The sequence below is a fragment of the Haliotis rubra genome, unplaced genomic scaffold (genome assembly GCF_003918875.1).
Source record: "Haliotis rubra isolate DU_JTF1 unplaced genomic scaffold, ASM391887v1 Scf92, whole genome shotgun sequence".
In the NCBI taxonomy this organism is placed as follows: Eukaryota; Metazoa; Mollusca; class Gastropoda; order Lepetellida; family Haliotidae; genus Haliotis; species Haliotis rubra.
This window is the reverse complement of record NW_025767657.1, coordinates 427235-437527: the sequence shown is the minus strand read 5'-3', so window position 1 is coordinate 437527 and position 10293 is coordinate 427235. Positions and strand designations below refer to the sequence as shown.

Below are 10293 nucleotides of genomic sequence, written 5' to 3'. Positions count from 1 at the left end.
CCCATTTCTGGTGTCCCCCGCCGTGATATTGCTGGAATATTGCTAAAAGCGGCGTAAAACCAAACTCAGTCAGTCAGTCAGTCATTACAATTCATTTCATCATGTTTCATCAATATCATTATATGTTAAATGCTCATTTATGTAGCCTTGTCAACAAGGATTTCCCTTCACTTCCTTTCTATTCTTAGCCAGATAACCCATTCTTTGGGATTTTTCCTTTCCTATTTATAGGTCACATCAAAAGACTTCCTTTGATGTGTTACCTACTTAATAATTGACTATTGTGTCCTCTGACCTTACTTCCTTTGGCCACCTGTTTTCCACCTCACTTTACTTGCTGTTGCTGAGCTGGAAACATCTTTTCCCTTCTCAGGTATGGCCATTTTTCTAATCTGTTTCCATCTGCCTCTTTACTTTATAAATCCCTATTAAAAAGGTGCAAAATGTTATTGCAATAATAATATACTGAGTCAAAAAAAGAAACTTCACAAAATGTAATTTGAAAAATAATGAATAATTTTTCTCTGATGATACATCTATGTATCAGAAATGGGATCCCTATCTTTCGACTCTAGAAAAACGTTAGCAAAACCCACTCAAACCCATCCATTCGTCGTGCAAATGACGTTAGTGCCAAATCAGGTTTTGCATGTGCAGTCGATCACGTGAACTTCGCATCGAAGTTTTCTTCATATGCACGTGTTTGCATTGGCCTCAAGAATTGAAAAAACATTTTTAAACCACAGTTCTAACGGTACTTGAAATGCCACGATTGTCAAATGTGCAACGTGAACGTGCCGTTGGCATGTTGCAAGCGGGAAGATCAGTTATTGACGTGCAATGGGATGCAGCCGTCGTACTGTGTATGACTTTGCGAGGTCGTCTACAACAAACTGGCACCACTTCTGATCGCCCAAGGTCGGGTCGTCAATGGCGAGGGTATTCATGAGGGTATGCATATGTAGTGGCATTGGCTTTGTCAGCAGGCATCCAGTATGAGGCCTACAAATCCGAATGGGAATGTTACATTCTGCTTGCGTGTAGTATGGGCACCATTCATGCTGCATGCATGTGGTATGGCATTGGCATCTCATAGTAACTCCCCTTTTTGTGGCACTGGTTTTCTGAGTATTCATCCAGTATGGGCACCGCAAATGCGTATGTAGCATGCATGGAGAATGACGAGGGTATTCATGAGGGGATGCATATGGAGTGGTATTGGCTTTGTCAGCAGTTTAATATTTATGCATTCAATCTCCATGTCACTCTTTTTTATAGACTCATCGGAAGAGGTGGACAAGCCGTCGGTAGCGGCTGCTACGAAAACTGATCCTGAAGGTAGGTTTGTTCCATCTCAATTTAACATCCATAGTCAGGCACTACGCACTACAGCATGTAATGTGTGGTATTGGCATAGATAGCTTTAACAATGGGCCATTTTCAATCTTTTAAGCCATTCTCTCAATGTATAATGTACCCCTGCCCTTGTATCAATAGTAAACTTCCTAATTGTAATGGCCCATGTTTTATTCTAATGTGCAAAATTGGCCCATGACCTCTGCCTTTCCCAAACCCTGTGTAACCACATGTATACCTGCATGTTGCTTGCCCTAGTACATGTTATCCTGGGGTATGCAAATCCTCATGGGTATGTCAAATTCCGCATGCATGCAGGATGGTGAGCATTAATTATGGATGTATGTGGGTGGCACTGGTTTTATGAGTATTCATCCAGTATGGGCACTGCAAATGCGTATGGGTATGCCATATTTCGCATGCATGGAGAATGGCGAGGGTATTCATGAGGGGATGCATATGGAGTGGCATTGGCTTTGTGAGCATGCATCCAAGATAAGGCCTACAAATACGAATGGGTATGTTACATTCTGCATGCGTGTAGTATGGTTACCATTCAATCTCTATGTCACTCTTTTTTATAGACTCATCGGAAGAGGTGCACAAGCCGTCGGTAGCGGCTGCTACGAAAACTTATCGTAAAGGTAGGTTTGTTCCATCTCAATTTACCATCCATAGTCAGGCACTACGCACTACAACATGTAAATTCAGGTATTTACATACATCCCTGATGGCAATGTTTGTTGGGCCAACATTGGCCAACGTAGGCCCAATCATGGCCAGTGTTGGTGCAACATTGGAGCAACGCACATTGCTATCTGGGATAGCTTTAACAATGGGCCATGTTCAATCTTTTAAGCCATTTTCTCAATTTCTAATGTACCACTGTCCTTGCATCAGTAGTAAACTTCCAAATTGTAACGGCCCATGTTTTATTCTAATGTGCAAAATTGGCCCATGCCCCCTGCCTTTGCCAAACTCTGTGTAACAACATGTATCCAGTATGTGGCTTGCCCTCGTGCATGTTATCCTGGGGTCTACAAATCCTAATGGTAATCTTACATTCCGTATGCAACCAGAATGGGGCATTATTCATCACGGATGCATCTGGGTGGCACTGGCTTTCACAGCATCCATTCAGTATGCACCCTGCAAATCCGAATGGGTATGCCACGTGTCGTATTGCCGCAGTATGGCTAGGGCTAGGGCATTAATGAGGGGCATGCATATGTAGTGGCATTGTATTCGTCAGCATGCATCCAGGATGGGGCCTACAAATCCGCCTGGGTATGTTACATTCTGCATGCGTGTAGTATGGGTATCATTCATGGTGCATGCATGTGGGACTGCATTGGTACCTGATAGTAACCCCCCTTTTTGTGTGCAATGTTTCTCATTGTTCTGCACAGTTTAATATTTATGCATTCAATATCCATGTGACTCTTTTTTATAGACTCATTACGCTCATCAGATGGCGCATGGAAAGGCCTACGTTACCCGAAGGACTTGGTCCTGGTTTTCCCGAAAAATGGTCCTAAATGTAAGTTTGTTTCATCACAATTTACCATCTATAGTAAGTCACTACATCATGCCATCCACATGTATCACGTATGCTCTTAATGCATGTGCATGTATTTACATGCTTTCGCATACACCAGCAAGTTTCTGTTCAGTCTTTCCTACAGATTGGCACTTCATAGTAACGCCCCTTTTTGTGTCCAATTTCTCTTATTGTTCTGCACAGTGTAATATTTATGCATTCAATCTCAATGTCACTCTTTTTTCTACACTCATAAGATGGCGCAAAAACAGATTGCCCGAAGCCCTCGGCTGCTACCATAACTGATCCTTAAGGTAGGTTTGTTTCCTCACAATTTACCATACATAGTCAGGCACTACGCACTACAACATGTTAATTCAGGTATTTACATACATAGCTTTAACAATGGGCCATGTTCAATATTTTAAGCCATTTTCTCAATTTATATTGTATTACTGCCCTTGTATCAGTAGTAAACTTTAAAATTTTAACGGCCCATGTTTTATTCTAATGTGCAAAATGGCCCATGGCCCCTGCCTTTCCCAATCCCTGTGTGACCACATGTATCCTGTATGTTGCTTGCAGGCGTACATGTTATCCTGGGGTATGCAAATCCGTATGGCTATTTGACATTCCGTATGCATGCAGTATATATTGTAGTGTGTCACGTTATTCCCTCTGTGTCTAGATAGATACAGTTTCCTCTCTAATTATCTGTGTTTCTCGTATGCCAATCGTGTTGCTCAATGCATATGCAATGTTATCCGTCTCGTCTCTTCCTACGTATGCAGTATATAATGTTCGTGTATGCTTATGCGTTCAGTATGGCGTTATTCGAGCTGAATGTATAATATAAGGGTAATGCTATTTTTGAGGGCATTATCATTTGCAGAAGCCCGAGGTCTTCCATTAACTGCCCGACGAAGGAGGGCAGTTGAAAAAGACCGAGGGCTTCTGCAAATGATAATGCCCTCAAAAAAATAGCATTACCGCTATTATTGCTAAAATACATGGAATTTGTGTTGAAAAGAAAAGGAAACAATGAAGGAATTTGACTGTAAGTTTACCAAAATCAACTTCTGACGGGCCTGACTGCCCGAATGCAATTACGTCATCGAACAATTCAAGTGACGTCACAACAGAAAGTGACGATATTCGACCTTGGCCTTTGACAAGACCATAGCCTGCAGCATGTCAAACTATGACAGTGTTCGGTTTTGGTCCATCAACAGTCTTAATAGTGCAATTGTTAAGGTTAGCACCAGCAAGAAAGCCAATATTACCGCTATTTGAAGCGGGGAATTTGGGTTGCTTTGACTTGTTTGACCCAGAATATCTGCCAGTCGAAAGCAAATTAATGTCGAACTATGACGTCACTTGACAACAGAACTGATAGTGGCCCGTCGTTAAGGTTGAGCGGTCCAATATCATTTGCAGCGGACCGCAAATTTCTGATAATGGGAGGGCCGTTTCATGAATGTATCAACATCTGTGGTGAACATTATTCACGCATTTAATTGTTTCCTGAATCAAAGTACTGTATAAAATTGTAGCTTGATTAGGCCCCATACTGGATGCATCCGCCATGTAGTATACCCATTCGGATTTGTAGGCCCGATGCTGGATGCATCCTCATACTCAAATGCCAACCCACATTCATCCAGAAACAATCCTCATCATCCTGGATGCATCCGTCACGTAGGATAGCCATCCGTATTTGTAGGCCCCGTCCTGTATGCATCCGCCATGAAATATAACCATACGGATTTGTAGGCCCCATCCTGGATGCATCCTCATACTTAAATGCCAACCCACATTCATCCAGAAGCAATCCTCATCTTATTTGTATGAATCTTACAAGCACATTATTACGTCAAACCTATGGAATCACATATTTACTATCCTATGAAATGAAGTAACCAAAACAGAAAGCAATAGTGGTATGTTCTTTTACGTCATTGCTCATAGGGTATAAACCAGTTTTCTCATGCAACCATTAGTTTTAAGTTAATTTATGTTCATTGCATATTCTCGTGAGGCACAACATTCCACCCCACCCCGTGGTAAGTTAATAATTCACCCTCACTAATTACATACTTAATTGAGTCTGTGCCACACAAACTTAGTTGTGAATAGTAATTCTCTGTAATGTATTAGATACCTATGTGTGCTAATGGAAATAGAGTTATCAGCGTTTGTAATCACCATATCTATTCCAGGCAAGTCCCCACCTGCACAGAAACCCTGAACGTGTCATCCACCGATGAGGCAACGTCCCCCTAAATCTAACCGGTGATGGTGGGGTAGCCTAGTGGTTAAAGCGGGCACAATGTTTTAAGCCCATTTCATGTTTTCATCCTCAATGCATCCTGCACGTAGAATGGCCATCCGTATTTTGGATGCATCCTCATATTGAAACTATGCCCATCCGGATTTGTAGGGCCCATCCTTGATGCATCCAGCATGTAGAATAGCCATCCGTATTTATAGTATCCAAGCTGAAATGTAATATGACACAGGGTTCGCAGGGTGTTATAATCCGTCTTTTAATTTTTTTATATAGTACTTCATCTGTAAGCATGGACGCCTTCACCACAAGTAACAACTGTGAAGAATTGGAAGATTTTGTAAGCGTTTACCTTGAAAATGCCAACGCCTTTTTTGAATAAGTATCAAGAACATGACAGTGTTGGCTCCTTTCTTGCCCGTAGTAATGACGGCTACATTCCTGCCAGAAGTGTTAAAGTGTCCGAAATGGAGTCTGATGTGTACCTTAACTTTGAATCGGATATTGATGGCATTGTGATTGAATGGAAAACAGTCGCAGCATTAAATCATCCCGTGCGTTATCTAAATCTTCTGCCTCGTGACGAAGCAAGCATCAGGCCTATTGCATCCATGCTGAAGAAGCATGTACCTCTTACTCATTATCGTGCTCATGACCTTCAAAATTTCAAGCATTCAGTAGGAATTCGACTGTTTTATGAATACGGATGGGAATATTGGCTGGGCATAATACCAAATGGAAGCAACTCCCCAATGAGTGCTACGGATGTGCGACAAAAGTCATCTCAGTGTCTGTTTAGCCTGCGTCGGCAATTTGAGAGGCAGCTTCAGAAGGCATCTACTTTAGGTATTGCGTCTAACACTCTAAGAAAAAATAACCGTAAAAACACACGCTACTTTTCCATACTGCCTGATGATTGTCATCCTATTTTACAACTGCTTCAGACAGCTATTGACAATGTTGAAATTCACCATTCTCTTAAAACAATATGTTTTTCTTTTCGATTTGGTGAGAAAAGTGCACTTCCCATCAAAGTTCCAGCGTGTGACGTTTCGGCAGTGAGGTGTCTAAGTATACATGCTGCAGTCAATATCCAGGCAAATTTCGGTATTGCACTCATGTGGTCCCGATGTGGGTTACAGCAGTTGGTTGGTGAAAGGGGCACACTAACAAGTGTCATGTCCTTTACCGAATGTGCCAATTTTCAGAGTAATCTTGATGCACGTGCACTGGACGTGAAGCCCGAACTATACACTGTCTTGAAAGCATCTGGTGATTTACGCTTTATTCAAATGTACGTTGACACTCCTCACAGGTATCCGAAGACAACATTCCATCCCGTTTCAGGATCTGTTCTTGGCAGTTCTGTTTTCCATGGTAATGCATTAGCTTCCATGAAAAAAAATGCTGAAACCTATATTTCTGAAATGGAAAATAACTTTGAACTCTTAAGAAATTGCGTGTGTAGGCTTGAAGTTGTAGTTGCCATAGACACTCCCCCTGTGGAAGTCATTGCTACCGATTATTTGAATGTGTATGGTGTGAAGCAACTGTTATCACAAAATGCACTTCTTGTACCGTATGCTGACAGGGAACGCCTCTTTGTACCTTATCTTAAACACATCGGCTTAGCTTTAGTGGAGGAGCTGAAACACATCTATCTTGGCCATGCATCCACGTGCAACAGCACCTCATTTTGGAAAGCGTTTCAGTGTGAACTTGCTTTGGAAAAGATGTTATGGGGTCGTCCATTGTGCTGGAGAAGCCATGTGTGGTCCATCAATTTAGGGCCTGGGGTGGCATTCCCTAGCAGGTGTAAAACTGACCAGTTGGGATTTCTTTCCCTCGATCATTGTACAACTTCGCTTGAACATGAAGAATCGCACCCACCTCTTGCAATCTGGACCCATTCGTTCATTTATCAGAGAGCCATACAGCAGTTATTTGGTTTTCACGATTACCTCCATGGCTGCCAAACTGTGGTTGGGCGAAGGCTGCTGTTCATCCTTTTAAACGATTTGTACCACACGGGACGACCACCTTCCTTGTTTGCAGATTTCCTGCTTGGTTTGAAGGTTGGCACAAAAAAAAGAAGTACCCAAGTATGTGGCACCATAACTGTGAATGAACTGTGCGCGTTGTTGTGTAAAACCAGGGACAGAAATGTTCATCACATGGCCTTTCCCGCCGCACTTGCTATGGTAAAGAGTGCCTATGAAAATGCTGAGCATGTCCTATGTCTTGGCTTTGCCGAACTAGAGTTGGGCTATTTTCCTGCTGTCCGGTGTGTTGACAATCACCAAAATGCATCCTTATCATGGAAACATTTATTCAAATATTGGACAATATCGCTTCTCAGCCAGCAGAAGGTCGATCTTGAGTCAAGAGCTATTGAACTCACTTCCATTGTCAAAACACAATTACACCTTAGTAAGCTCATGTTTTCCTCAGTACTGCACAAAGTTGAAGCTTGTCCGTTGCCTTGGATATCTTCGTGCCTCACAAAGTTGCAAGGAGAACGTCTCACTCAGCAGCAGATAGTAATCTGTCTTACATTTATTAGTGCAGTTGCCTTTCTACAGCAAGGTTTTTATGTTGACTATGTGAAGCTGGTGCGCGTGGCCGATGATCTTCCTGTGCCCATGTCGACTGAAGAGACTGGAAATTCAGTCCAAGCTTCACCTATCTTCAGTGAACGTTGGCAAAATATTTCGCCTACATCCTACCATTCCTAATTCCTTACCCTTTGAAAAACAGTCCTGTTCCACAACGTGTGCACAGCAGAACCGTTCAAGTAACGACACCTATAGTGACCTTGGTCACCACAGCATGGAACATAGTATTGACCCAGATAGTAACTTGTTTGAAGAAGTCAACACTGTTCGTATCGAATCCAGACACAAACCTGCTTGCACCAACACACGTTGGAGTTCCCAGGAGCTTGAAGTTGTGTATGGAATAAAAAGTCACTTTGCAACACTGCCTTTGAGAGAACAATATGTAAAATATCAATCGGAGTGTAGATCCCGAGGCCTCTCTGACAGACATATTCTGGCCTTTAAGGCTAAATACTACCGAGTGTGACTGTATTCTTTCACATACAATCGGGTCCTTCGTGGTAAATCAGTGTCTTCTTCCTTGCAGATCCACGTTTTGCAGCATCACTGTCAGTGCGTAAGTTACATTTGAAAGAACCATGTTTTTTCACTTGTAATGTATGACTTTGTACAAGCCGTCCATGTACAGCAATTCATTCGATTGCACTTGCAGTGGGTAACAATATTGTACTCTCACGAGCAGTATCATCCATCATCTTCCGACTATTCTTCTACGAACAGCACTGTTCCTCTGTCCTGACAGATTCAGCAATGTATTGCTGTTTGCCACTTTTACAATGAATATTTTGTTCATGTTGGCCATGTTGGTCTTTATGCTGTGTGTGAAGCCCATTATTGTTTTAAATGAGGTCTATTCTTGTTTTGCCTTTACACTTAGGGTTAATGTTACTAAGTATTGAAACAACAAATGACACTGCTTTCCGACTAACATATGGTTAGTGTTAGGTTAGGGCTAGGGTTAGCCAATTAGTTTTGTTTGGTGTACATGCGTTACTTATGCTATTTTTATGCCCCCGCCATCTACCTGTCTTTTGTAGGGACTCTAAAGGTGTGCATTTCATTATTTTGTATGCAATTTCTTAATTTTGTCACTTTTACATATGTTTGAACTTAGTTGAATGTCGTTCTATTTAGCCAGTGTTCGTTCCATCCAACAGGGATGTTTATATTACACATGTGCTTTATAGGTACTTCTTAGTAAATCAATGGTGAAATTAGTTATTCATTAGAATACAAAGTAATACTTCATATATCGGTCATTTTCCAAATTAGTAGTATTTTCAGTTCTCTATTACAGTAAAGTCAAGTCCTCACAATTCATTTAATGTTATTAAAATAAAATCTCAAACTCGTCATTGTTCAAAAGTACAAACATGCAGGCTCAAATGTACTAATTCACCTTTAAATTTATACATGAGAAATTTACCCGTGAACATCCGGTATAGAATAGGTCTTCAGCAACCCATGTGCTTGCCATAAAAGGCGACTATGCTTGCGACTATGCTTACATCCATATATAATGCAAATATTCCTGTTACTATTTGCCGATGATATCATATTGTTTTCAAGCACAATTAAAGGCCTACAAATATAAATTATTGAACTAAATAAGTATTGTGATAAATGGAAACTAACTGTAAACCAGGCTAAAACAAAGATAGTTGTTTGTAAAAATGGAGGTAAGCTATAATTAAAAATGCTTCTTCAAGTGAAATACACTGGAAACAACCACTTCGCATAAATACTTAGGCGTACATTTTACCAATCATCTTTCATGGGCATTACACACATCACAGGCAGCTATACAAGCAAAGAAAATATTACTAGGTATAATAAAGTATATACTTATTTTAGGCGACTTATCTAAGGGAAGCAACTCTAGTCAAGCTGAAGAGTCATAAAAAGTATACAATGTTTCCACCCTATTTTCTGTGTACTTGAGTTTTCAAATTTTAGTATGTGGTAGAGTAGGGCAAAAATAAAGGAACACTTGTGCTTTCATGTGATCCCTAATTTCTTTCCCTCAGTATATATTCTTTAAGTCTCACTAAGGGTTATTGTCTTTCGCTCCATCGTCATTGGCTAGTTCGTTTCATTTAATTGTTCCATTCATTTTATTGTGTGCGAACATGAGCAATGTAGTAGCAACGTGACGTAATATGAATGTGACGTCATCAAGGATTTCATGACGTCACACATGATTTTATAATGTGCATTTCCATAAACAGTGAGTGAGTTAAGATTTAAAGTCACATCGGCAATATTTCAGCCATATCGTGACTAAAACTAGTTCTAAATTTGTAATACATACATATAATATATAAAACCCTGTCATCGAAGGACAGTAAAACCACTAGATTATCACAGATTGAGTTAAAACTAGCTAGCATATATCTTTAAAAGTAGAAAATTATTTCTGGACAATACAATGTAAAATTGGGCTATAGATCGCCAACAACTGAAGGTAGATCACCATACTAAGGACCATGGGG

At 40.8% G+C, this 10293-nt stretch overlaps 1 long non-coding RNA gene across 1 annotated transcript; it reads left to right on the top strand.

Annotated features, from left to right (window-relative positions):
- The first annotated feature begins 202 nt into the window (after positions 1-202).
- Positions 203-5745, top strand: LOC124264364. Its single transcript, XR_006895114.1, has 6 exons — positions 203-373; positions 1279-1338; positions 1941-2000; positions 2810-2896; positions 3154-3210; positions 5460-5745. It is a non-coding gene; the product is annotated as an uncharacterized LOC124264364 (long non-coding RNA).
- Positions 5746-10293: the final 4548 nt, after the last annotated feature.